Source organism: Rosa chinensis, chromosome 1, assembly GCF_002994745.2.
Source record: "Rosa chinensis cultivar Old Blush chromosome 1, RchiOBHm-V2, whole genome shotgun sequence".
Classification (NCBI taxonomy): domain Eukaryota; kingdom Viridiplantae; phylum Streptophyta; class Magnoliopsida; order Rosales; family Rosaceae; genus Rosa; species Rosa chinensis.
In genome coordinates this window covers 15,258,270-15,264,073 of record NC_037088.1, presented here as the reverse complement: position 1 = coordinate 15,264,073, position 5,804 = coordinate 15,258,270, and the positions used below count along the sequence as shown (strand labels likewise).

The window sequence follows — 5,804 nt, the reverse complement described above, 5'->3', positions numbered from 1 at the left end:
AAAAGATAATGCAGCAAGTGGTGCGGCGCAAATGAAATGAGAGCTAGGGTTTTTAGGCCTGCTCTGATACCATATCAGAAAAATATTTGAGGTGGAATGAATATTCTCATTGATACTAGAAGATTATATACAAACTAGGTTCTTGTACAATAAGTAAATCCCTACAAGCTAAGGATACAAGGAATATTACAAATAATCTCCTAAAGATACACATAATTACAATATTAATTACTGAATATTCTTAACATAACGGGTTCAGGAACACATGTTGGGGTTAAGTCTGTTCACTTTATTTTACTTTACTTTACATTAGTACTAGAAAATTCTCCCGCGCGATGCTGCGGGTTTAATTCTTTTTTTTCATTTTTTTTTTTCATCAAATCATGATCTACATAATATAATACAATAATAATTTTACATATTACAACAACTGTTATTTTAATCAAGCTTGTAAAGAGAAAGAATGGTATTTTAACGAAGGTGATATCAAGTTTCTACAATGGGGGTTTAGCACTAATCTAATTCACTGGCTGACTCAAATGCATCTTCAACTGAAGTGGACTCATCTGCAGATCCATAGACTGTACATGCAGAATCCCAGTTAAGTTGATTATGCAGAAGAAGCAATAAATGTAAAATAAATAAAAAAGAAGGAAATATACAAACAATCTAGAAGTAGTTAATTACAGTTTGTTTATCTTCTTAGGTATGAACAAAGCAAATCCCAAAACCTACAAAAAAATAAAATGGATAAAGCTTTACATAACCATATCCTCACTAAAGTTACAGACCTTATATTGCAACAAACAGATTTGGATCTCTTTACTATCGAATAAAAGATCCGTGGATTCATTGATTGTAACATGCTACTCAGGTTTGGAGATTAGACTCAAAAGAAACTTTCTTTCTACAGTAAGAAGAAAAACAGCGGTCAGAGTAGAAGTCTAGAATTAGAAGCACACTATTCCGAAGAGGAGTATTGTTCATAAGCTATTCTTACCGGTTTGAAGATTAGAAGCACACTGTTCCTTAGGGAGTTACTATTCATAAACTACAGTAACCCCTATTCTGGTTTTCTTCTTGCTACCATAAATGATAGTAATACAATGAAAATGAACATGTTCTCTTCAAAACTGACATAGCAAAAGTTCATATTCTGAAATCTAATCTGTAAATGTCACAACAATTTTGTCTGAAGGGAAGACTTGTATGATCATTGACATTTTAAGTAAATGCCACAATTCATGTGTTTCTGAAATAGGTTTTTCCCTGAATGAAAAATGTACTGGGCTAGATATAAGCCCAACCCTATCCCCCAAAAATCCTTGCTTCTGCTAGTATTTTTCCAGGACAGAGACATACAGTACTCAACACACAAAGAGCAAAGTTTTGAATAGAATCAATATATATATATATATATATATATATATATATATATATAAAGAAAATTGCATCAGTTAAAAGCATGTCAACATTGAACTTACCTGCAGTTCAGAGATCAAGTGTAAACCATCATATGCAAGTGTGGTCCCTTTTTTTGTTTTTTTTTTTTTTTTTTGAAAGGATGCAATTGTGTTTTAACAATGTCACAAAACTTCGAAAAATTCACAGTTTTGCTCTGTACTACCAATAAAGAGGAAAGTGTGAAAAGATATACAAAGAAAATTGCATCAATTAATAGCTTGTCAACATTGAACTTACCTGAAGTTCAGAGATCAAGTGTAAAGCATCATCTGCAGTAGTGTTTTAACCTTGGTCTCTTTACTTTGAAAAACTTGCCTGGAAATATTATAAACTTCAAAACAAATGTAGTGCAGATGATAAGTACCAGATCGCCAAAGTAATGCACATGTATGATAAGATGTTTAAACTTCTCTGAAGGTATCCCAACGATGGCTCAATATTCATAACCTAACTCTAGTAAAACCATTTGTTCAGTGTATGATTCAGCCAATGCCATTTTAGAGAAACCAAACTTCCCAGTTCCTGTGATTTCATTTAGAGAGGAAATTAAACGGAACAGAAAAGCATTAGACTCAGAATGCAGATAGGATGTTTAATAGGCTTTACAACAAAACAATTTAAGCATACTCAAGCAAATGATGCAGAATCTGGATTAATGAACCCAAATGACAAATAGTTGGGTCAATTAAGCATAACCAATTGAAAGAACCAGCTAAAACTACCATAAACTTGCAAAACAACATGAAAGCCATTTAAAGGGTTCTGCAAAGTTTCTAGCTTATGCTTGAAAATTGATAAGCTGCAATCAAATTAAGGAAGTATCATTAACTTAAAAAAGAAATAACCCTGAGAAATCTTCAATCTCTAGTCTATAACAAAGCAAAATTGTTCTCTCCATACTGTAAGATATCTAACTGACATTGTAAACACTACCCTAATAGATTATAGCTATTGACTTTCAGACCAATATGGAAGCAATGTAAGTCATGTTCTTCATGTAAAGCTGCATTTACTTTCGTGGAATGAACCCAAATGCCTAAGTTTAAACGCTTAATCTATTAAGCAGCAGACTTTCAGAAAACTAAAGCTCTCAGTCAAACCAACATATATTTACTTTCTTGCTAAAGAGTTGTATACAGTGCTCTCAGAAAATAGAAATTCAATTCGAACTTCTTACCCATGATTTCACCATTTAAGAGTAGGAATACTCTAAAGCTAAAGGGATGTAATCATGTAAATAATAAGTAAAATGAGTAAGTGCAGAGAGCAGCAGAATATACAAACCAAAGAACACGAAGAAGAGGATGGAACACTTTCTGGTGCCTCAAAATTTTTTTCCCACAATCTGAAATCAAATAACACTGTCAGTCAGATACACCTTCGTATACTATTCATCTAAACTATTGCATATTCCATTTTAATAATTTGACAATTCATTAAGTTTTAGAAACTCTTTAACTGATTCTACATGTAATCCTCTAATTCTTTTGATTATTCAATCAAGCTCCCTTTGTATAGATTATCCAGTCAAGCTCCCTTTCATTGCTTTAAGGGTAATACTGGTTAATACCAAGAATCAAGTCAAATACAAATTCTCAAAACTTAGATCACTCTATAAAATCGAGCCCTTCTAAACCATAAGCATTTCATACAAATCAAATGTCACCCAAAAGAGCTTAACAATCATTGAAGCCAAGCTTAAACTCAGAAACGAAGTACTGACGAACCTATGTAGCTTCTCTAGAGGTAACCCAAATGATATGTACACCACCGATCAAAAGCAACCCAGCTCTGTACCTCCAAAACCAGACAGAGGAATGAGAAATACACGATGGCCAAAAAGAGGAATGAGAAACACGATGGCTATTGGCTATCATGCACCAAATACCCAGTTCAAAAAACGCATACCTCAATCAATTTGTTTTAATACTGTGTGCGTCCTCCTTCAATTCTGAAAAGCTCCAGAATTATCTACTCTTTCTGCACAAATCAAGCAAACAACCGAAACCAACACATCTCTCTCTCTATCAATCTCTGGCTGTTTCTACATGCACAGCCTCTATTTGTTTCTGCGTAGCAAATAAACGAAGACGCGAGAAGTCCATAATTAGGTGGCGGCTCAGCAGATCAACAGGAGGACTGTGTAATTATGTTAAACATGAAAGGGCAAAATTGCCAATCCACTATTCATAAGGAAAACACTCCTTTAGTATATAGTATAATTGCACGAGTTGTGCGTGTGTGTGTGGAATCAAACATTTGAGATCTTTATACAGTTATACTTACTATAGAAGAACTTGTGTTTTCCATATTTGCATTGTTTTGGGGAAATAGATGCAGATCTGGATTTTAGTATTGACTGGTCAGAAATGAGAGCTCATCCTCTCAAGTCATTCTGTCATGGTCGTGGGTGGTAGATTTGCCGGAGGGATATGATGACCTACCAAACAGTTGCATAGCATATTAAAAATGTGGATACATGAGTTTGTTACATGCACTTTTTGTTTCAAAAGTATTGTTTTAAATACTGATGGTGAATCTTTCATATGATTAGTTTTAGATCAAGCAGTGTTGAAATATGTACTGATATGTTTCAGAGTTGATTAATGTAGTATCTTTGGGTATACTGGGGATCTGAGATTAATCAACACAGCTAAAGACTGATTTTGTTAAAATTTTAGCCGAGAGTTTTACTCACCAGTAGTGAAGTGATTGCTCATTGTGCTTCATTCATAGTTCCAATGTCATTTGGTGTTAACGATGAATTGTTCTCCATAACAGTATAGTTTTTCATTATTTTTATTATACAACTACTAGACGATCGGACTATGTAGTTTGAACGGGAACCAAACTCTGTAATTAATTTCATTAGAAATGGTGATCCTAGAGAAACCCGGCCTAACGACGAGATGGCTCTCCTTCCTGAAGCCTTGGATTTTTCTTCTTTTTGTTACATTAGAGGAGATCTAACCCTTATCTAGCCTTAGGCTAGGTTTCGTTTAATTAATTGAGCCAAAAGGAGTTTCCATTGCTCCGAAAGGAGCATAACATCTTGACCTCATTTGTCTTAGCTAAGGCTATCAATGGGTCGGGTCATGTCAAGATATTAAACGTGTCACAATAAGCAAATCCAAACCCGGATCAGACTGCTCTAAAGTGAGGTGGTTGTGAATTTACGTTAATTTCATAAAATCTTGACTCTCTGTCTAATCTAAAGGTCCTGACAATTTATTTATTTTTTGGTCAAAAGGTCCTGACAATTAACATCACTCTTCCACCAAATTTTGGTTTTTCGTTTGAACCCTAGTTAACTTGCCATTATCTCTAGAAAAAAAAAAAAAAATTGGGGATTTCTCGTCAACATTTCTCATATGCGTCAAGTTCCTTGTTTGTGCTTCCTTTTCTATTTCTCTTTGCTTCCATGGCTGCGCACTAACCATGGAATGAGTTCTTACACTTGTATAAATTCATAAATAAATAATCCTATGCTATCCATTCTATTTTAATAATTACAAATGAAATTGGGAGGTGCTATTCGCACACCTATTTTCTCTATTCACACACTCCCTTTATTTTTCCATTACTTTAATACAATTTTTTTTTACAAATTACCCTAACTACCCTCTCTTGTAATTATGTTTCTTTTTCTTTTTTCTTTTTTCTATTTGGCAAGTCAATCATGAATTAAACATTATTATACAATAAACAAATTTTTCTCGAGAATGTCATTGCTGATTAGGGAAAAAAAAAAAAACATCTGTCAACAGTTCTGCAATTAGTGTGGCAAAGTTTAGCGCTCAGATGAAAATTCACGATGTAACTGAGTTTGGGGATTTAGGTATGTCATCATGACTGCTATACAAAACTGAAGAAAGATATAAGCATATCACCTAAACTAAAGGAGATCCAAAACCTCTCACATCTGATTAAGCAACGTTGATTCAAAATATTATTCTCAATGACATAAAGCATTTTGTAAAGTGATGATATGACTAAAGTAAAAATGAAATCAAAGCGTCAATAATTTCAAAATTATCAATCAACTCAAGTCAAAACCATGATCAGCAAGCAAGCGCACTACTAGCAAAACAACCAATGCACACTGATTTTAATCATACTGATTTAAATTAGCTACAGATATCAGTATAAACGATTAGTTTAAACAGATATCTGTGTGAAAAGATTAATTGACACAAATATCTGTATGTAATATGCTAGACTGGGACCACAAGAATATTTATTATAATTATATGTACAGATGTGTGTGTGTTTAAAGAGTACCCACATATATCAGTGTGAGATGTTAAATTAATATATTTTAACTTACACGGATGTGTGTG

At 33.5% G+C, this 5,804-nt stretch overlaps 1 long non-coding RNA gene and 2 other non-coding genes across 6 annotated transcripts; all 3 read right to left on the bottom strand.

Moving 5' to 3' along the window:
- Positions 1 to 353: 353 nt before the first annotated feature.
- Positions 354 to 3,648, bottom strand: LOC112187133. 4 transcript variants are annotated; one of them, XR_005806305.1, is made up of 5 exons: positions 3,373 to 3,648; positions 3,192 to 3,255; positions 1,702 to 2,809; positions 688 to 731; positions 354 to 581 (listed from the first exon to the last, which is right to left on the bottom strand). It is a non-coding gene; the product is annotated as an uncharacterized LOC112187133 (long non-coding RNA). The 4 variants fall into 4 exon arrangements; XR_005806304.1 differs by having other exon boundaries at positions 688 to 2,809; XR_002930995.2 differs by having other exon boundaries at positions 354 to 1,986; positions 2,749 to 2,809; positions 3,373 to 3,640.
- Positions 1,450 to 1,511, bottom strand: LOC112183198. The gene has a single exon (XR_002929788.1). It is a non-coding gene; the product is annotated as a small nucleolar RNA snoR101 (small nucleolar RNA).
- Positions 1,667 to 1,728, bottom strand: LOC112183197. The gene has a single exon (XR_002929787.1). It is a non-coding gene; the product is annotated as a small nucleolar RNA snoR101 (small nucleolar RNA).
- Positions 3,649 to 5,804: the final 2,156 nt, after the last annotated feature.